General features: G+C 40.3%; 1 protein-coding gene across 2 annotated transcripts in view; it reads right to left on the bottom strand.

The window, feature by feature from the left end:
• Positions 1 to 21,900, bottom strand: part of CSRNP3 (cysteine and serine rich nuclear protein 3) — a 93,939-nt gene that overhangs the window by 43,054 nt on the left and 28,985 nt on the right. The gene's annotated exons all lie outside the window — the stretch shown is intronic.

Raw genomic sequence — 21,900 nt, 5'->3', positions numbered from 1 at the left:
TTGTGATGACTTTTTATATTGGATTAGGCTGTTACTATTAATGCTTGGTGTTTTATTATCTTTTTATATGTGTTGGAAGCAGCCCAGAGTGGCTGGGGCAACCCAGCCAGTTGGGCCGGGTATAAATAAGTTGTTGTTGTTGTCGTCGTCATCATCGTTGTCATAGGAGGGTTCCTGGACTGCTGGCTGCAGTGGCCATGGGAGGGTTTCAACTCAAGGGATAGAGAAGAAGAAGAGTTTGGATTTGATATCCCGCTTTATCACTGCCTGAAGGAGTCTCAAAGCGGCTAACATTCTCCTTTCCCTTCCTCCCCCACAACAAACACTCTGTGAGGTGAGTGGGGCTGAGAGACTTCAGAGAAGTGTCACCCAGCAGCTGCATGTGGAGGAGTGGAGATGCGAACCCAGTTCACCAGATTACGAGTCTACTGCTTTTAACCACTACACCACACTGGCTCTCTGGAGTCCCCTGATAAATAACAAATAACAACAGTAACAAAACTAATACATTTAATAATTTACTGATATAAAACAATTTGCCTGATTTTTAATCTGTGTATTTGCATTTTACATTTTAGAAATGCAATTCCTTTTGTTTTAAAAAAAGTAGTCTCAAATAATTATTGAATCTTACATCACAGGAGGATTAAAATGGTGTGTGGACTTCTTACTGAATTAAAAACTGTGTCTGCTCCTATGCACAATGCCAACAAATGTTCCAGAGAGAAGTTTCAAGGACTTTCAAAGAGGTCAAACCATTTCATTAGTGAGAATTCTGTCATCTGTTTTAGAGAACCATAGCTTGACCCCTGGAGCCAGTTTCAGAAAAAAGGGGATCTACAGGTTGGTTGGGGGAGGGTGTGCGCGTGATAAAAGCCAAAGTCAGATGAATTCAGAGCGTCTTCAGAATTTGGTGCAAGGGATCATCACTGGTCCTGACTACCTCTGCAGACTGTTCCTCATTTTGAAACCTGCCTCACAATATAGCCATACTTCAGAGCTGCTTCTCCTAAGTTCAGGAGCAGTAGCACTGTGGTGGCTTCTGCAGTCCCAGCGGAGAGAATGGAACTACCTTACAGACCATGACTGCATACATACCACACATTTAAAGGCCATTTAAAGCACCTGGCCTCCCCCAAAGAATCTGGGAATTGCAGTTTACTCCTCACAGGACTTCAATTGTCAACACTCTTAACAATCTACAGTCCCCAGGATTCTCTGGGGCAAGCCATGAGCTTTAAATGGATGATGAATACATCGCATAGCACAGGGATAGGCAACCTAAGGCCCAGGAGCTGGATGCGGCCCAATCGCCTTCTCAATCCGGCCCGCGGACGGTCCGGGAATCAACGTGTTTTTAAATGAGTAGAATGTGTCTTTTTATTTAAAATGCATCTCTGGGTTATTTGTGGGGCATAGGAATTAGTTCATTTTTTCCCCTTCAAAATATAGTCTGGCCCACCATACGGTCTGAGAGACAGTGGACTGGCCCATGGCTGAAAAGGGTTGCTGACCCTGGCCTAGCATAAGGAGATATTGGAGATTAGACGATGTCCCTGCAAAAAATGTGGGATCAAGCGGGATTCTTTTGCCAATATCTTAAACTTGCATAATTAGGTCTTCCATGAGGAGTTTACTTTTAATTAATTCACCAAAAATGGTAACCGTCCACTACTAACAAACCTAAATGGGTCTGCCTTACTTTTATTCTCGGCCTTCAGGCATTAGGGGTAACGTTGGTTTCCCAGGGGAACTCAAAATATCCGCTTCTCAGTAACACATTGCATTTAAGCATGGAGATAGGCGCGAAGGTTTAAATTCAGAAACAAATTAGCATGCATGCATGCATTAAATAAATAAATAAATAAATAAACAGAAACAATTTAGCACACCACATAAGAAAAGGTTTATAAGAAAGTCAGGTCCACTTGGACTTCAAAATATAATAGTAAAATGTATCTAGTCAAAAACTAGCTTTCTTTGTCCCATGATGTTCTAAAGGGGCTAGTCATATACATGCTTTAGTCACCCAGTTTCTAAATGTCTGTGTTCAGGTCATTTGAAAGTTATCCAAGATGGCTCTCACCACTTGGATTTAAGGCCACCCTCAACTCAGAGCCACTTCCTTCAAGCCAGTGCTATTTTTCTAGCAGAGCTCACCGTGAATGCCTTCCTCATTCTCTTAGAATGGCAATGGTGCCCACCGGAGAGGTGCTGGAACTGAGTTCCTGTGAGTTCCCTTTGAAAAGAAGCCCTGCTTCAAGCTGTTGCTAGGTGTGGAGACAGAGAAGATAGAAGAGAGCCAACCAAACCAGAGCTAACAAACTTGTCTCCTTTTTTTGAATCTAAAATTTTCAGGATTGGACAAGAAGAAGAAGAAGAAGAAGAGTTTGGATTTGATACCCCGCCTTTCACTCCCCTTCAGGAGTCTCAAAGCGGCTAACAATCTCCTTTCCCTTCCTCCCCCACAACAAACACTCTGTGAGGTGAGTGGGGCTGAGAGACTTCAAAGAAGTGTGACTGGCCCAAGGTCACCCAGCAGCTGCATGTGGAGGAGCGGAGACGCGAACCCGGTTCCCCACATTACGTGACTACCTCTTTTAACCACTAGGCTGCAAAAGGCAGAACTTGTGAGAAGCCTAACATGAGAACTTATTCTTCTAAGATGATGCCCACATTATCAAACCATTTGAAGCTTGATTTTTAAACAAACAATCTTATGTGCATAACCTCCCCACTTGAAATAGGCAGGAATTGGAAAGTTCCTTAACATTTCAGATAGCTTATTGACTAAACATTAACCAGTCCAGATGAAGGGGTGAGGAGAGAGCCAGATCTTGTTGCCTGGGTGATAGGCAAAGAAATGCATATACTACTCAATACAACTAGCTTTGCTGGCTCCCAAAATGGAGTTTTCTTCTTTTAAAATGGAGGCCAGTACTGCCAAGCTAAGCAGTGCAAGTCAGGTTCATTGCCTCCCCTTTGGTTAGGTTTTGATCTTCTGCAAATGGAAATCCTTAAGGCACATAATCCCAATCAAGACTGCATTTGTACCCATACAGCAATGACCCTGGAATTTGGCAACAAAAATGGTCCCTCTTTTGATCTCAAATTTAGAGGGAGAGGGTTGTGGGGGATGGATGTTTCTAAGCCTCACATCACAGATAACAGCTGGAAAAATTGGGGACAATGGCACTTGAGGGATAAAAACCCAAAGAGGATACTTTGAAAGATGGCATGTGCTCATAATTTATCAGGATTCTCTACTCTGCCCATTCCACCTGAAAAATTCTAGGCTCTGTCATCCATTGATCTCCATTATCCTGGTCTAAGTTCCATTGTGCTCCTAAACTTTTCAGTTCTTCTTCCAATTTCTGAAGTAATCCATATATTGGAATTACAATGTATTATGCAACTTTGTATTCTTTGTACTTGCACACTTATCCTGAGTTTGGGAGTCCTTGGTTCAGAATTTGAATATTTTTCTTGATAATGACTTAGCCTAGAATAATCCCAAAGAAACCAAAGCAGACTATTGCCTAAGTACCTGAATTGAAAAATGTAGTGTAAATAGTATTAAGGTTTTAATGATGTGTTCATTTGAATTTTCAACCCTTCCTTGTAGATACCTTGCTTTGGTTTGTTGGTAGAATGTTTGGGGTACAAATGTGGTCACTGAATAAGACCAAATTACCTGTCATTAGGGATGGGAGAGAAATCTGATTCAGTTTACATCTAAAGCCAAATTTATCAAAATGGCACTTTCCAAAACAATATGAGAACCAAAACACAGCCATCCTTCAAAATTCGCAACTCTGAATTTTGTGATGCAGTTCTCCAACCAAACCATGTTACAAAAATGCATATATTAGGAGGAAATGTGCCTAAAATCAATATATTAGTGGAAATAACAAAGAGAAATGCATTATATTAGGAGAAATTAGTTACAAAAATGAGTAATTAGTGAAAACTAAATACAAAAATGTGTCTATTAGAAGAAATTTGCACTAGGATGCTGAGTGGTTTTAATGCAGATTAAAAATAATGGTAACAGCAAATTGGTGCAGAAAGAGGAAGAACTGAGTTTAAGATTGAAAAAATCAGAAACTGAGAAAACCAAAATACACAGATCCTTTCACCTCTACCTGTCATTAAACTATGTGAAACTATAGTTGCCATTCACACACTTCATGTTAATCTTCCAGAGGCTTCAGTGAAGCTCCAGTTGTACTCCAGTGAAAGCAATTCATGAACTGTAGTAACGTCTAGACAGACATTCCTCTGTCCCTTAACCAAGAACAGTTTGACCCTAAGGAACAAAACTGTGTGAGATGCATGACATCTCACACAGAAACAACAGTGCTCCTAACTCTTGACATTTTGGCTGCGTACATACCATATATTTAACAATAACAGTAATAGTAATAATAACAATAATAATTTTATTATTTATACCCTGTCCATCTGGCTGGGTTTCCCAAGCCACTCTAGGCAGCTTAAAGCACATTTAAAGTCCACAGCTTCTTCCCAAGAATTTTAGGAACTGCAGTTTGTTAAGGGTGCTGAGAATTGTAGCTCTGTGAGGGGTAAACTATGGTTTTCAGGGTTATTTGAGGAAGCCACATGCTTTAAATGTATACTGCATACGCAACCTTTGATCCAACAGTCCTAAACTGTAACATTATCAAAAATATTGATTGCAGATGAAGATCCTATCAATAGTTTTAAACGTATTATCTGGACTTTTGCTTGGGACCTATCAGACATTTTTTATTGCCTCCATTTAAGTCCTACTTTTTATATTCTGCTGATGTTCTCTGTTGTTGTGAAATTTTATAGCATCCATTGTTTGTTTGTTGGTCTTTACATTGTTTTTATGTGACATATTTCTACCAGGACCATATAGTGAAGGGCAGATTATAAATAAGGTCAATAAATAACTGATCAGCTGCAATAAGAGTATCTGGATTGGTCCATAATGCATGGCGATAAATATGAATCAGATGGTTTCTGATACAAATCTCTGGTTGTGAAGGTGCAAGGTATGGGATACTCTGCAACAAAGCAAACTAACCATGTCTTCTGCCATAAAACTAGACCTTTGCAGTAAAAACCAACTTCTGAGGGACAAAATGCACACATTTAAGCTTGCATCGTGATTGGAGTTCAAAATCCAAACACAGTCCATCTAATGTTAAATCACACTAATGTCAATGGAAGTCGTAAGTACGTGATCAAATATCTCCCTAATAGTCTTTAGTATTTAAAAGTGTTTAACTTCCTCAAGAACGTTCAATCTGATTTGTTTTCAAAATTTATTGTCTTTGTTTTTACATAAAATGTTCTGTGTGCTACTAAATATTTTGAAGTAATACAATATTCATCAGTGACAAAAAGAAGAATTTTACAGCCACATTTTACCCCTGGTATGCCTGTTTTATGCATTGAGCAAATTAATCCTTTAGTCTTAATAAAAACACTTAAGAGATTATAAATGCTATTGAAACTATTAGGGAAGTGCAACATTTATGCCAAATGGAAATTTTACATAAGCTGTTTGATATATTGCGTTTTTTTATTATGATTTGGGTTCAAATACAACCTTGCTACAATGACACTTCCAAAAATGCTCTGATCCGTGCAGTAAGCTGGCTGTGCATTTAAGCTGGATAGCCAGCATACAACATGGATCAGTGCATTTTCGAAGTTTTGTTGCAGAAAGGAGCGCTCAAGAACCAAATCATAATAAGAAACAGTCAAACAGCTTGTGTTGATGCACACATTATGATGCACATCATCAACTTCTACATCTAGCAACTAGATCAGCCCCAAGTTCACATCTCTTAACTTCCATCCCCCAACATGTGATTGGCACTGTCAAATCTGCCCTGTCTATAATCTGGAAATGACCACCCGATGAGAAGCCCAATATGACATGTATCTGGGAGAAACAACCTGTAGGAACGCAAGACCACGCATGCCCCATCGACCAATACTTAAAATTCCGTGTGGATTGAAGCCACATTAAATTCAGGGCTCAAAATTTCATTCAGAAACATTTTTAAACTTGCCACATTTTCATTTTGACAGGCCTAAACATTATTATTATTATTTAAAAAATCAAATGGGACACTAAAATCCCCATTCATCTTGGGACAGAACGGCAACGTTCAAAACCAAGCAATGCATACAAAGACATACATGCACAGCCACCGAAAGGTTAGTCTAGATACAGGATGACTTTGGTAATCGCAAGTGAGCCCAACACACTTTCTGGAATGAGGAGCACACAAGGATACAAGCTTTAGATAATACCTGAATTGGGATATAGTTTCAGATAAGCTGCAGGGTCTTTTCAACACAGGAAACAAAACCTCTCCCTCCTCGTTTCGTGCCAGCAAAAGCTCACTGCAGTAGTCTGTGTATTCCCCCCCCCTTCCCCAGTCAACTGTTACAGCCTTCCACCAGCTCTCTGACCTTTGAACTCATTTCTTCTCTCTCTCCCTCTCTCCCCCCCCCCACCTCCCTCTGCAGTCAAAGCTACTGTGCTTGTCTAATTTGCATAAGGCTTGCGAAGGGCCTGTCAGCAGCTAAAAGGAGAATGCTGGCTGGGTAAGAAATTGTAGAACTGCAGTTCTGCTGGAATACCTGAATCACTGGAGGAAAGCGGAGGCAAGGGAGGAGGTACTATGTTTGCACTAAGCACTGCTGCGACTGGGGCATTTTAGAAAGCCACTGCTCTCACTTCAACTAATGGAAGGCAGAGCATTTTTATTCTGAAGAATACGGAAACTGAACGTTGTTGCCATCCTGCAGGATAACCCACTAAAATCAGGCTCCAGCGGCTGGTTTCCAAGGTGACCAATATAGTCAAATATCCTATTTAAATCTGGGGAGGGAAGTGGTTGTGAAAATCTCCGCCACTAAAGCTTTGCTGTCTGAAATGCAGCTAGCCTGATGTTGCTCATTATTATTATTATTATCATCATTTATTAAATAAGGGTGTCTGTCAATGTGTCTGTTGATATTTTCATTTCCAATACATTTGCATCATACAGCCTCATGTTGCAACAGCTTTGTGCCCATGATACTAAAACCGCATAAATAAAGAAGGGAAATAAGTGTTGCTCCAGTTTTCACACCATTGAAACTGTTTTAACAGTCTGATACAAAATAACACTGCTAAGCTCTGTAAACATAAGTCTGTATTCAATATGGCGCCAAAAGAGTAAGAAGTGAAAGAGTTTCTCAGATTAATTCTCTAAAACGTTCAATAAGGAAGTGAACATTTTTTTATTATTATTATTGGTTTAGAGAAGTGGCTCAGGCTTCTATTATTTCCTGCTTTCTCCCATTTTGCTTCCTGCAGGATACCTCACCCCTGTTCAAAGTTACTGGTTTTGTATTGCTGAAATGCATATTAAAGATTAACAGTTCCATTTCTTTCAAGATTGGAAAGCATTTAGATATTCCATTGTTTTCCCAAAAAAATGCTTGATGCATGCACCTCTGCGATACTATGAAACTTTTATGTTTCATACAAAGCTAATTTCCTCAAAATCAAAATATTAAGAAGCAGCAACACTTAATTTTGTAACCTACAAATGGTCACTTAAAATGTGTGGTAGCATTCTTTGTAAAAATGAAACAGCAAAGATTACACATCCCTTACTATAAAAATCAATAAAACAATGGGGGGGGGGAATACAAAGAAGAGAATAGTCATGTATGTTGTTCTTAAAGGCTGGTGGGATATGTTAGATGCAGGTTCCTTATATGTGTGCCTCTGCCTTTGCATGATCACCCCTAAAATATTTCACAAAAGCTAGTATTGGGGGGAAATTATATGCATCCTAATTAACATTCCAGTGTATGCCATTTATCATTTAAAAACATAAAAGAAAATTGCCATCATGAAACCACATGGTTCCTCTCAAAATAATGAGGTTGACAAGACATCAGCATAATAGATCGTTGCTATACTGAAATAACACAGCATTTCAGAATTGGCTACTGATCAGTGCTAGGGGTTGACTGTAATGAGTGAATATTCCGTTACTCCTGGATCTGCAATGTTTCCGGCTGCAGAGTTTTAATATAAAAAACCCCCACATTAGCTACAGTTACTTTACATGGTTTATTTAACAAGACATTCAACTCCTGGGCATCAAACAAGCCACACCTTACTGAATTCAAAAATGAACCAAATATATTAGCAACCCAAAATGGTATAAGCGAAACTACTGAATGGCATTCAAAAACATTGAAATCTCAGAATAATCTGAAGCAGACAAACAAAAAAACAAAAAACTGACCTGTTCAAATGGGTGGGTTTTTTTCCAGTCCATACACTTTTCCTGATAATTATGCACCAACATAGGCTGTCATTTTGTAAGTGTGTGATGTGTTATCTGCCTTCCTAGTTCCAGCGGAATCTTCTTAAAATTTCCCCAGCCCTGTCTTTTATTGCCTGTACCATATGCTTTATTGTTCAGCGACAAGAGCTACACTCTGCACAAAGACTCATTACCTACTGCTTGCTTAGCAGCTTCAGAGTCTCTCTGACGCTGCCTATGTGATCACATGGGAGTTTTGTCTGATAAAACCGGGCATACTACTGATTTCACTGTCTATGGATATTTTTATCAGCTTAAGGTCTACTATGAAGAAAGAACAACAAATGATAAAGCTGCTTTAAGTCATTAACGGAACACACATTATGGAAATCCCTTCACAACCTCTTTCTATGCCCATTACAAATCCCTTCGCAACCTTCTTTACAAAACATGGATTCATTAGAGATTTGAAATTATGATTAATACTTGCTTTGTGAGGGCTAATGACAGTATCACAGTAAACTATCTCTATGCAGGATGTAATATCAAATTCATATTGATATTTGTGAAAAGGAATCATATTGCTAACTGGCATCCTACCAATAAACCTATTAATACTTTTAAGTTGCTAATATTGTATGAAAACTATGATTGAAATTCTAAGGATCCTTATTCAGAAGTAATCAGTGGGGCTTACTTCCAAGTAAACATAATTAGGAAGAAAGACATTAAAGAAAGCCTTGTTTTGCTCTGAAAGCTTACAGTTGCAGAATTCCACACACACCTCTTTTTTTTTTTTACTATTTTAATACTCTGAAACTGAGAAAAAATCAACTAATTTAATACCCTTGGATTAAATTAACTATCCAACATAATTTAACACAAGATGCAGATATAGAGATTCAGAGTTTAAGACTGTAAATTCAGATTTAAAGATTTCTAAATGGCAGAAATCTTCCATTCCCTTCTGTTGATTCATTGCCTTGGTATTTGATAAAATGACATTTCTTTGGAGGACAATAACTGGCAAAGCTTGCTCAAAAGAATCACAAATAATTGAGTACCTCTGGAAATGTGTCATCTCCAGGAAGAAAGGAAAGTTAATTTTACTTTAGAAAATTTGAGATCCCCACACATTGTTTTAATTTGAATAGCTATGTATCTGTCTTTTGCTGTGAAAACCAGTTCTGCCTAAATAATGAATTGTTTTCACTGCTACCGCAAAATTGTATTTATTCATTTTATCCATTTATGATAAAATAGTCATTGCTAAAATTACATTTCGGCTTTGAACGTAGATAAATGTCAAATGGCAATGTCATTTACTCATTAACATTCTTCAAATGGCAAAAAATACCTACTTGTTATCCTTTTCAATGGTTCACTCATTAGCATAAGTAATTGACAGCTTGTTGCTCATTAAGGGTATGACCAATCATTGCAAGTGGAGACAGTAAAAACAACGTTACTAACCTTGCTGGATTCAGGATTGGCTTCTAACAAAGACCACATGATAGAAGTCCCTTTCTAAAGTCCATAGCACCTCTCCATCTTAGTATATGTGTGTGTGTGTGTGTGTGGATGAAAATGTTTTATAATAGGCTTTCTAATAATTATACAGTATGAAACATCTAACTGTAATCTGATGAAGGGAAAGATAATATTATCTAAGGTGTTCCATAGCTTTTCAGATGAGACAAGCAGGTTATTCTGTCACTGAATTGTCTCTAGATTTCAGTTCTAATTAGCATTTCTTTTATAACCATAACAACACAGGTAATAATTAATTTAAGTTCCACCATTTTGGTGAAAACACATCATAATGCACAGATTGAACAGATGGTTCATGGTGAGAATCTGTAGGGGCAAAGATGATAGCCTTATATGTTAATAAGGAAAAACGAAGATCAATTAGGCACCTTATTCATTAAGAGGTGGTTTTTTGGTTTTTTTTACTTAACAGAAAGGCTTTTTTCCATTTATGATGCCATAGGATACTAAGGATAGACATAAACAAAAAATGGTAGCCATTTTGCTGTAGCAGTCTGAAACAGAAAAAAACAACCCCAAATGCTTAGCAAATGGTGGAAGATGAAATAAATGAGAATAAGAAGTTAATGTGCCATTACTACACACTGCAGGAAGAAATAAATGGTATGACTGATTGATTGATTGATTGATTGATTGATTGATTGACTGACAGACTGAAAGATGGATAGACAGGAAGCTAGGGGATGTTAAATATATATATTAAAATATGAAAGGTTAAACAAGCTATAGTAATGAAGTCTGCTCCTATACAGGCAAACAGTAACTTATATTAAACAATCAATTCTTGGCTTGCAAAATTTTAGCTTTTATTTCTGAAATCTAGTTTTTCTCCAGCTACATCCAAAACGTTAGGAAGTCAGATTCATTGCAGAAAGTTTATACCAGTAGTTAAACTGGAGATAGTCTCAGAAATTTAACTGGGAAACGAGAAAGCACCTCCTTTTGTATATAATGAGATTTAGTAACTCACACACTTTCTAAGCATGCCAACAAAAGCATAAACAAACATGAACACCAGAGTAACCCATTATACATTATGGACTTCCCAAAATGGTTTTGACAAAGCCCTATTCAGATGTTCCTCAATCATTTTCAGTTGCGCAAGGAAGGACGGAGGAGAGTGATGGTTTACCTGCTGCCTCCTCAGCCTCCATTGCATTCCTGATTCAGAATCCTGATTGTGCTGGGTCCCAAATCACACGGGGCATCCACAAATAGAGGCAGCACCTCACTACAGGCATTCGTCACCCAATGCACGCAGGGCATAAGAAGAGACCTGCTGGATCAGGCCCATCTAAGGCAGCATCCTGTTCTCAGTGGCCAACAGGATGCCCATGGGATGTCTGCAAGTGGGAATGCAACAGCATTCTTACCTACTTGTGATTCCCAGAAATCACGACACAGAGGCATACTACCTCCAACAGTGGATAGACAATGTAGCCATCATGGCTATTAGCATTTGATAGCCTCATCCTCCATGGTTGGGCCCAACGGAGGGTTGCCCTGTGCATAGTGTATCGCCCTGGGATTGCTTTCCAATGAAATTCGGGCTTAAACTATTTAAATAAACAAGAAGGGAAATGCTTGAGCAGGAATACTTGAAAAGGACTTTAGTCTCTCACCAAAGGTCTCTGAGGGAACCTAGCAGTCATGTGATAAATCATTGGTTTAAAAACAAGATGTTAAGAGTAAGAGTTTTTAAGAGTTAAGAGTAAGAGCTGCTTCACAGTGGAAGGGATGGCAGGTAGGCATTGTGGTTCCTTAAGAGTATGTTTTCAGCCAGGTACTATTTAACATCGATAAACAATCTGGAGTCAGGGATGAGCAGAAAGTAGCCAAGTTTGCAGATAAAACTAAGTAATTCATAAGCAGAAATAGCTCCAGTAGCCTGGGATGATCTCCAAATGGATCTGTCCAAACTGGGCAAATGGGAAACAAAACGAATGAGCGTCTGTGTAAGTAAGTGTAAACGTATGCACATTGGTGCAAAGCACCAAACCCAATTTTGCATATGCACTGATAATATATGGCATGGCTGTGATCAGTGCTGTTTTTCTAGAAAAAGAAGTACTGCAGCTCACCACGAACTTCTCCCTTGTTCTCTTAGAATGGCAATGGCACCCATTTGAGAGGTGCTGAATCTGAAAAAAAAAAGTCCTAGCTTTGACTCTCAAGAAAGTCATTCTGGGATTGTGGTGGATAGCCCAATGACAACAACTCAGTGTGCAGCTATTGAATAAGGGAAAGCTATAGAATCTTTGGCCCTCCAGGTGTTACCAAACTCCAGTTCCCATCAGCTCCAGCAAACATGGCTCACTGACCAGAGATAATAGGAGCTGTAGTTTAGCAAGATCTAAAGGGCTAAAGGTTCCAATCCCTGCTATAGAGTTTGAGGGGTTTATTTGTTCAGAAAAAAGACAAAGGGGCAAGCTAGAGGTTAGAGTTGTGAGTGGCGTAGATAAAGTGAGAAAAGAGATGTTATTTTCTCCCCCATAATACGGGGATTTGAGGTTGCTCAATGAAATGGATGAATCTTTCAGGACTGGCAAATACAAAGACACGCTTCTTAACAGTCAATAATTAATTTATGGCATTCACTGCTAGTAGATGTGATGACCATTGGTCTAAATGCTTTTAGACACATTTATGGAGGGTAGGTGTATCAATGGCTATTAGTTACGACAGCTAAATGGAACATTCAGATGCAGGCTGCCTCTGTATATCAGCTGGTTGAGAGCAGGAGGGCATACAACAGGAGATATTTCTTGCCTTTATGCCCTACTTAGGCATAAAAACATTCTTGGAGGTATCTGGCTGGCCAGTTCGTAACAGGATGTTGGGTTGAATGGATCACTTTGTGTGATCTAGAAGAGCTTCTCCTCTTAAGGTGGCCATGGACACAACAAACTTAAAGAGGGACCTCACACATGCCTTGCCATTTTATAGTAGCAAGTTCCAAGAGTACTTTTCTCCCAGATATTTATTTCCCCACCACTCTTGGCAAAACTGTATCCAGTTCTACAAAAGGGGAACCATCTTTCTAAAACAAAAGATTCATCAAATGGGAAGAGAAAGTGAGTTCTGACACTGGTTACATCATTAGCAATATATAATAAGCAAATCTCAGAATATTCATGTAAACCCTTTCTACTGGTAAATCACAGTCACCATGAAAGTGAATATCACCTCTTTTTCAGGCACAAAATATTGCACAGGGAATGCTTGTGAAGTGCAATATTATTGCCATAAAAATATGACTTGGAGACTGCACACAACAAATGCGAAACTAAGACACATTTATTGTGACAAAAACTGGCAAGTCCCTTCCTACACAACTTTCTCAAACAGTGTCCCTGCCACTTACCATTTATTTAATTGGATGTGAAAAGCATAGGACCATGCGAAGGTACCCAATGCCAAATCAGACTATTGGTCCATCTAAATGTAAAGGACCCCTGACAGTTCAGTCCAGTCGCGAATGACTCTGGGGTTGCGGTGCTCATCTCGCTTTACTGGCCGAGGGAGCCAGCGTTTGTCCGCAGAAAGTTTTTCCGGGTCATGTGGCCAGCATGACTGGCGAAACCAGAGCAGCACATGGAAATGGCGTTTACTGTCCCGCCGGAGCAGTACCTATTTATCTACTTGCACTTTGACGTGCTTTCCAACTGCTAGGTTGGCAAGAGCTGGGACCGAACAACGGCAGCTCACCCCATCGCGGGGATTCGAACCACCGACTTTCTGATCAGCAAGCCCTAGGCTCTGTGGTTTAAACTACAGTGCCATCTGCATCCCATTGGTCCATCTAGCTCAGTGCTATTTACACTTACAGGCAGTGGTTTGGAAACCATACTTGTAAATGCCAGGGATTGAACCTGGAATCTTCCAGATGCAAAGCAGATGTTCCATCACTGCACTATAGCCCTTTGCCTAGTTGCACACATACGCACGCACACACGCACGCACACGCACACACACACACTATATTGAAAATAGTGGTAAATGCTGCCTGTCAGGAGAGGCAGTTCTATGCACTGTTTTTATTGAGTCACAGCGGATTCATTGTTTTAGCTATGTCACTACTGCACAAAATAATTAGGGCATAATCCCCCCATCTGCTGCATACCATATTTCATCTTGGCACATCAGCCCTTTACGGAAGCTTTGCTACATTCTTCTATTGTACCAAAGCCGCTGCAAAGGGTAACAGTTAAGGGACTCGTTTGTGCATTGTCACGATGCACAAGTGATAAGGAACCACAACGGGGCCTCAGAAGGAGCCAATTTCTTTGATAAGAAGGAAAATGGCAAAAGGTTCTAGCATGTATCAGTTTACAGGATTAAAACAAAGAAAGCAAGTCGTTTGTCAAATTCAGCAAGATGTCCACATATTTCTCTGCAGCACAGCGCTCCTGTTTGCTGGATTGGCTCTCTTTCCTCCTCCATGACCCTATTTCTTAAATGTGTAATATGGTCCTTCCTAAGGAAACGTAGCAAGTTTCTATGAAAGAAACGAACTCCTCACCAACTGTTAGGCAAGCAGTGTTTTATGAACAAGGCAGAGTGCCAACCTGTCCTACCCTTACAATTGGTTCAATGTGGACAACGATATACTACTTCCGCTTATTCAGCTGAGCAACTGGGCTTGGAGACAAAGCAACTCATTTGTTTTTCAACAGCTCTTTGCTACTCAGTGGCCTTCCCAATGGAGATGCCTAAATGTTTACTTCCCCCAAAATACATCAAGAGTTAGCGCTCCCTCCTAATTGTATATCCTGCATTTGAGATAGCTTCAGGATCCAGCAATTTTTCCCCCACCTGGACTTAACATACTGTTAGGCTCTGTTATGTGTATGGCACATTGTGGCCAAGCTGTCTTTGATGAAACTCTTAGATCCCAGTCAAAAGATAATCCTGCCTGCTGCAATTTACACACAGCTACTCAGGTAAGCCAAGTACTATTAGCTTTAACAAAACTAATACCCTGCTAGAAGAGTGCAGTTGAATTTGTACCTGAAAATCCCAGGTATCATTAGACCTTCTTTGTGTTCTTTACCACAGATGCCATGCTAAAGAACACTAGAGTGCTGAAGTCTATGCTTTCTAAAAACTTGTGCAGTGACAGAATTAAAATAGTATCGTTGCTTATGACTTGGCACTGATTTACCATTAAGGGAATTTCAGTATATTAAGCACTTTCAATTTATCTAATTTTAAAATTAAAAACATACCCTTAGATCTAGAGCTCCATGTGTGCCCTGAAGTACAGATAGAGCTTCGCCATGAATGGGCTTTCCAATCCATGTGAGAGATTGGTAGTTCAGAGTGATAATTCACAACACAAAAACCAAACGAAATAAATGTCTTTAAGGTTGCTATTTTCAGATCATTTATTCGGGAATTGCCCCATTGAAAGACTTAAGTGGTTTGAGGTTTGCAGTACAATTATTTATTATTATTTTACTCAGAGCACTTTTCTGTTTCTCGCTTTGACACAAAAAGGAAGGTTTCTTGAAGAAAGAAAATCAAAGTTCCTTTGCCTCTTATCTGGGAGGGTGAGGAAGGAAGCATACAGTGAGAAATGCCAAGGTAATAAAAATAAGATGTTACCAATTCCATTCACAGTTTCACTCAATAAAGCAAGTTAGGCCAACAACACATTCTCAGACTCCTGTACCCAGTAGGAGACTTAAGCAGTGCCATTATTCCTAGCACCAGGAGTTGTATTGTATCCTTTGTCAACATTTCATCAACACATTCTATCTTTTGGACACTTGCAGTGTGATAGGAAACGGGAAACTTATGTAAGATTTGTAAATGTCTACGGGTTCCTCCTACACATAGACAACAAAACTGCTCTTTTATCAGCATCAGAGTTGACAACAGATGTATGCCTAAAGCAAATTTGGGGAGGTGGCGATTTTTCCTGAGGTGAAACATCTGAGGAGTTTCAAGGGGAGCAAAAAAAAAAAAGAAGAAAAAGTTTCAGAACATGAACATTTCCTCAGTGGGTTCCTGCACATCTCAAATATTCGTTTGGGTTTCTGTTGAGAGATTATTACACAGACAAGGAATTGGTTTTAGAGCTACTAAAGATAACACCCATAATGAAAATGAAACAACAATTTACTTTTAATTATAATCTGAATTCCAAATATTTACTGAGTGGTTGTGGGGAGGGGGGTATATGTGTGTGTTTGATAATGTTGTAAGGAAACATGTTACCTATTGATATATGTCACAAGCTGAGGTGGGGAACCTGTGGCTCCCTAATTGTTATTCACTGTTGGAGTACAGCTCCCATCATCCTTGACCAATGGCCAGGCCAGCCAGGGCTGGTGGAAGTTGGAGTCCAGCAACATATGGAGAGCCATGGGATTCCCATCCTTGGTTCTGGGCAAACTGAATCACAGGCTTTTTCCTTTTCCTTTTTACATCAACTGTAGTTAAAATCTACTCTTTTAGGTGTGGTTTCAGATCCTATTATACTAGAAACAAATGAATAGTATCATTACATCTCTGCCTGCCAGCTTTTCTCCCACATAGCTAGCTATAAAGCTGTTGTTCAAAGCTGAAAAGAACATACTATGCTCTCAGAAGTACTGTGTTTAACTCACAAATGTACATAATACCCTCTCAGATGCTTAGCTGAACTACATTTTCCTTCAATAATATTATCCATGTTTCACTTGCCCACATCAATCTATACATGCTCTTATTTAGTACATTGCTTGTGTGCCCTCATTACAAATGAATGATTGTAAAATGTTGTGGGTGATGACTTGGGCCCCATGGCCATTTGATAACTTGCCAGATGCAGCTTGTCACGCTGGCCACGAGACCCGGAAGTGTCTGCGGACAGCGCTGGCTCCCGGCCTATAGAGTGAGATGAGCGCACAACCCTAGAGTCTGGCAAGACTGGCCCGTACAGGCAGGGGTACCTTTACCTTTACCTTTAAGACAGGGGGCCCAATCGCCTTCTCAATCCAGCCAGTGGGCGGTCCGGGAATCAGCATGTTTTTACATGAGTAGAATGTGTTCTTTTATTTAAAATGCATCTCTGGGTTATTTGTGGGGCATAGGAATTCACTCATTATTATTTTTTCAAAATATAGTCTGGCCCCCCACATGGTCTGAGGGACGGTGGACCAGCCCATGGCTGAAAAGGGTTGCTGACCCCTGTCCTAAGAGTTGCAAAATGGGTAAATTTTATATACTGATCACAAGAACTGAAATGGGAAGTGTGGCAATAGCCTTCCTTTATTCATCCTTCCCATCAAGCTAATTCTCACGTTGCAGCCCGGAACATGGGGGGGGAGGGGGACACAATGCTCCCCTTCAACTTCTGATTGATACTTAGGTCCCACTGACAGTCAAGAAGAGACTATGTGCTTTTGATTTACTCCTTTCTCCTTCTCCCCACTTCCCCTTTTTTAACACACTCATGATCTAACTCCATGCTAGACAGGAGATCTCTAATCTGCTCTCCTGATGTTTAGAGCTGGGCTGGGGAACATGTGGCCATTCAGATGTTGTTGGACTACAATTCCCAGGCATCCTTGAACACTGGTCTTCCTGCCTGGAGCTGATGGGAGTTGGAGTCCAACAACACCTGGAAGACAACGCAGAGCTAGAAGACCAATTGTAATGGTTGTAAGGGGTTACTTGTGCGTAAGTTGCCTCCAATTTCGGTTAGATTGCCTGGCACACCATGCTTTGGCTGACAGCCCACACTCCGTGGCCGGTCAGTCGCTTGCAGAATCCGTCAGTGGGCATTTCTTAAACCTCTTCCAGCATAAGAGCTGCTTGACGCCAATTTTCCTATTTTCCCTGCGCGGAACTCGTCTGCGCAAGTAAGGGGAAGGCAGAGGCATGTCAGCGCTCTCTCCACTAGTCTCTGGTGAAGGGTCTTGGAGCCCTGTCTCCAAATCCTCCATCTCCTTCTCTTCTCTACTGGTGTTACGCTGAATTCCTTCCCCCCTGCTGGTCCCCTCTCTTGCATCGTTTTGGAGCCTTGCCTCCACCTCTCTCTCCGATATCAGTTCCCTGACACCAATGGTCTCACTCAGTGTAAGCCAGTTTCCTATGTTCCTAGGTAGGCTCCCCGCACTATTTAGAACTTTGCATGACTTGGGTTCTAAATGGCATGTAGAGCCCACATGCCCAAATCAGGCTCCTTGCTGTACACCTTCACCCTCCAATGCACGGGGGACAGTGGGACCAAGCCATTAGGGGTATACACAGCCCTCATTTCCCTCACACATGTTCAGCACTAAACTTTTAAACAAAACTTCTGCTTCCCTAACGCCTCATGCTACTGATATTTATGAGAACGGTAAAATTGTGAGTCTGAGATACGCCTGAGCTCTGCAGCAATGAGAATATGCCAGTGTTTGCTCCTGTCCTTGTCAAATCCCTCTGGAAAGGGATCCTTTATTAATGGAACCGAAAGAGATTTTTCTATTGACCTTAACCAAGCTGTTGAGCAAGAATGGAAATTGCATCTGGCAGAAAATGTATGTACATTATACAACAGCTCCAATCATGTGCCAGTCACAAATACCTTATGGTTTTAAATGTATTTTATGTTTCCAATAAAAAGAGGAGGAATGCACAAGGGAGATGGAAGCAACTATACTAACAAAAGATAAATTTTAAAATGTGTTGCATCCTTAATACTTTATATTTTATTTATAGGAGAGTTACCTATTTGCTTAGGGTAGAGCTTTTGGTACAGCCTAAGATCTTGCCTCAGGGTACAGCAAAAGGAACTTTTGTGCACAGAGCGGGACAGCAAAAGGAACTTTTGTGCACAGAGCGGGAGTCACTTATTTGTTCTGTCTGCACACACTTCTTTTTATTTACTTATTATTTATTTCAACATTGCATATATCTCTTAACCCCGTAGTCTCTATGCAGTACATAGTGAGGTTATAAAAGACACAACACAGATAAAACCAGCTAAAATGAATAATAAAACCAAAGCGTCAACTTTAAATGGCAGCTGAAATAAAAAGGTCTTCACCGAGTGCCAGAAGTTCACCAGGAACGGCACATGTTGAATCTTAGCTGGGAGCGAGTTCTATAAAATTGGGCCCATAATACTAAATATATAACTGCTTGTGGATGTGAGCTGTGTGTCCAAGCCATGGGGGATCATTAACAGACTTCTCCCAAGACCTCAGTGATTTAGCAGAGACATAAAGAATCAGGTGGTCCCCTAAGATTTCCTGGACCCAAGTTGCTAAGGTAAATTAATTAAAAATATATTGAATTTGTCCTGGTAGCATATAGGCAACCAGTACAAGTCTTCTAGCATCAGAGTTATATTATGGTGGTAGTCTGTTTCCACCAATCATCTAAGCGTGGCATTTTGAGGTCTGGGAGGGCAAAACCGCCTCTTTCTTTTATATCTGTAAGTAACTTATGCTTTATCCTTGGCTTTTTGCACCAGTTGCAGCTTCCAAACCAAACTCATCGCAGTAAACAAGACTTGAAGTTACCAATGAAGTTAGACAGTGGAACAAGCTTCCTCAGGAGTTGGTTGGCTCTCTCCACTGGAGGTTTCTGAGCACAGGTTGGATGGCCATCTGTCATGGATGATTTAGTTGAGATTCCTGCATTGCAGAGCATTGGACTAGATAACCCTTGAGGTTCCTTCCAATTCTATGATTCTATGAATGCATGAATCACTGTGGCCAGGCTACCTCTGTCCAAGAATGGCTGCAGTTGGTGTACCAGCCATAGTTGGTAAAAGGTACTCCTAAGCCACTGAAACATATCTGAGCCTCCAGTGACAAAGATTATCCAGGACCAACCTTAAACTATGAACTTGTTCTTTCAGAGGGAGTCCAACCCCATCCAGAACAGGCAGCTTGGCCCATCTCCCAGATAAGGGAACATCCATCAACAGTGCCACCATTTTTTTCCAGGGTTCAAACTCAGTACATTGGCCCTCATCCAGAGGGACTTTTTAATAAGCACAGTGGGCTGCAGCTACAGGGAAACTGAAGGTTCCCCCTCTCTGCACAACTTGAAGTGCTTATCATTTGTTCAGTGGGTTTTTTGATCCTTGCCAATGTATAGTAAAAACAACAACAACTGCAGGCTTCTTGCTGCCATGCTAAGTAGGCACTGACATCTGGAATATTTTTAGGTACAGACAACAACATTTAGAGCAAACTTCCCATCTCTTATGCTGAGGAACCATTGCCTACCCTACTGAGCTAATGAAGATGGAAACCAGGAAGCATTTATGACAGTGAATCGCCTTAACACAAATAATACTTTTTATAATAACAACATGATAATACTTTGTATGCATTCTGGGAGCTGGAAAAGTTTTAAAACTGTTCAAAGTGTTCACATCCTTTCCCACAGGTAATCCTCTATAATGTTGTAGGAATTATTCTTTGTTCTACAGGAAAGGGTAATGAAGGCTACCTGTCAAATCCTGCCGTTATTTCGCTGCACAATGCAAGCCTTCTCTCAGCTGCCCAGGCACCTATCAACCCTCTGTATGCACTTCTCCATACACTGAATACCAACCTCCAGGAAAAGAATGAAAGCAGAACCTGTTCTGACCTTTCCTGCCAGCTGGGGTCAACCTTTTCGACCTCATTAGAGGGCCGAGTACGGAAGCCTAAATAAAGAGTTGTTGATACACTTGAGGGTGAATTAGAAGAAGCAGGAATTTGTCCAGCCAAGGAGCAACTATACTTTCCCCCCAAAGCACTGAGTTACTGTGTATTTTCTATCGTTTTGCTTGTTTGCTTTTATTTATTTTCTATATACATGCAAAAAAAATACAGTTATACCAAAAAAAACCAGATTACCAAATATCGCAAAAAATAATTGATAAGAAGAAAAATACAAAGAAAATTATGCATATAGAAGAAAACAAAAGAGAAAAAAGAAAAAGAATTATAAAGATTAGAAAAAAGTCAGAAGAAAACTAGAAAAAATTGACTTCCTTCGACCTCTGTACAGTCTATATGGTCTTGTATCTTAGGTTGTCTGTAATCATTTTAAACTTTATGGAGATATAATTTGTTTACCTGTGGAGTTTTTAGTCTAGACTAAGCCAATCATAGTTTTGGGAACTGACATTCTTCATATAATTTGTAAAATATATGAGTTACTGTAAATTTTCATTAGACAGCCCAAGAGATTATCGTTTTCCTCTTCCATTTTCCATGCACAGAGAAACAAAAGACAAAAAGATGGAGACTACATTGCTCTTCATCCAGAGCAGACCCATTTACTTCAATGGGATTCCCTCAGAGTAAACGGAACATGGAACATACCTGAGATGCACATTAAAACCAGTGAAAGAATGGATAAGATCACAGGCCGCACTAAGTATGCAGGGTTGCGTTTGGGTCTTGGGCAGATTCAGACTTTCATCAGACATTTCCGCACAGTGTAAAAAGGAAAAGGTAAAGGGCCCCTCACAGTTAAGTCCAGTCGTGAGCGACTCTGGGGTTGTGGCGCTCATCTCACTTTACTGGCCAAGGGAGCCGGCATACAGCTTCCAGGTCATGTAGCCAGCATGATTAAGCCGCTTCTGGCGAACCAGAGCAGCGTACGGAAACGCCGTTTTACCTTCCCGCTGGAGCGGTACCTATTTATCTACTTGCACTTTGACGTGCTTTTGAACTGCTAGGTTGGCAGGAGCTGGGACCGAGCAATGGGAGCTTACCTCATCGCGGGGATTTGAACCACCAACCTTCCGATCGGGAAGCCCAAGGCTCAGTGTAAAACCAAGGCAATCAGGGACATCACACATTACAATTTTAGCAAAGCAGCTATTTCCACATGGGCAAGTCCTGTGTCATTCTGGCATCATGCAGAATGGGAGTGTGTGGTATAGAAGGTAGAAAAGGGAAGGGAAAGGAAAGCCCTTTGATAAATAAATTTGAGAAACCCTGCTTTTACTCAAAGTGATACGCTAAATGGATATTTGCATGAATAATGAGGGATCCACACAGGTAGGTTAAAGGCCAATTTATTCAAC

Source organism: Podarcis erhardii, assembly GCF_964252035.2.
Source record: "Podarcis erhardii genome assembly, chromosome: 1".
NCBI classification, from domain to species: domain Eukaryota; kingdom Metazoa; phylum Chordata; class Lepidosauria; order Squamata; family Lacertidae; genus Podarcis; species Podarcis erhardii.
The sequence above is the reverse complement of the archived record's forward strand: the minus strand, read 5'-3'. Positions and strand labels throughout refer to the sequence as shown.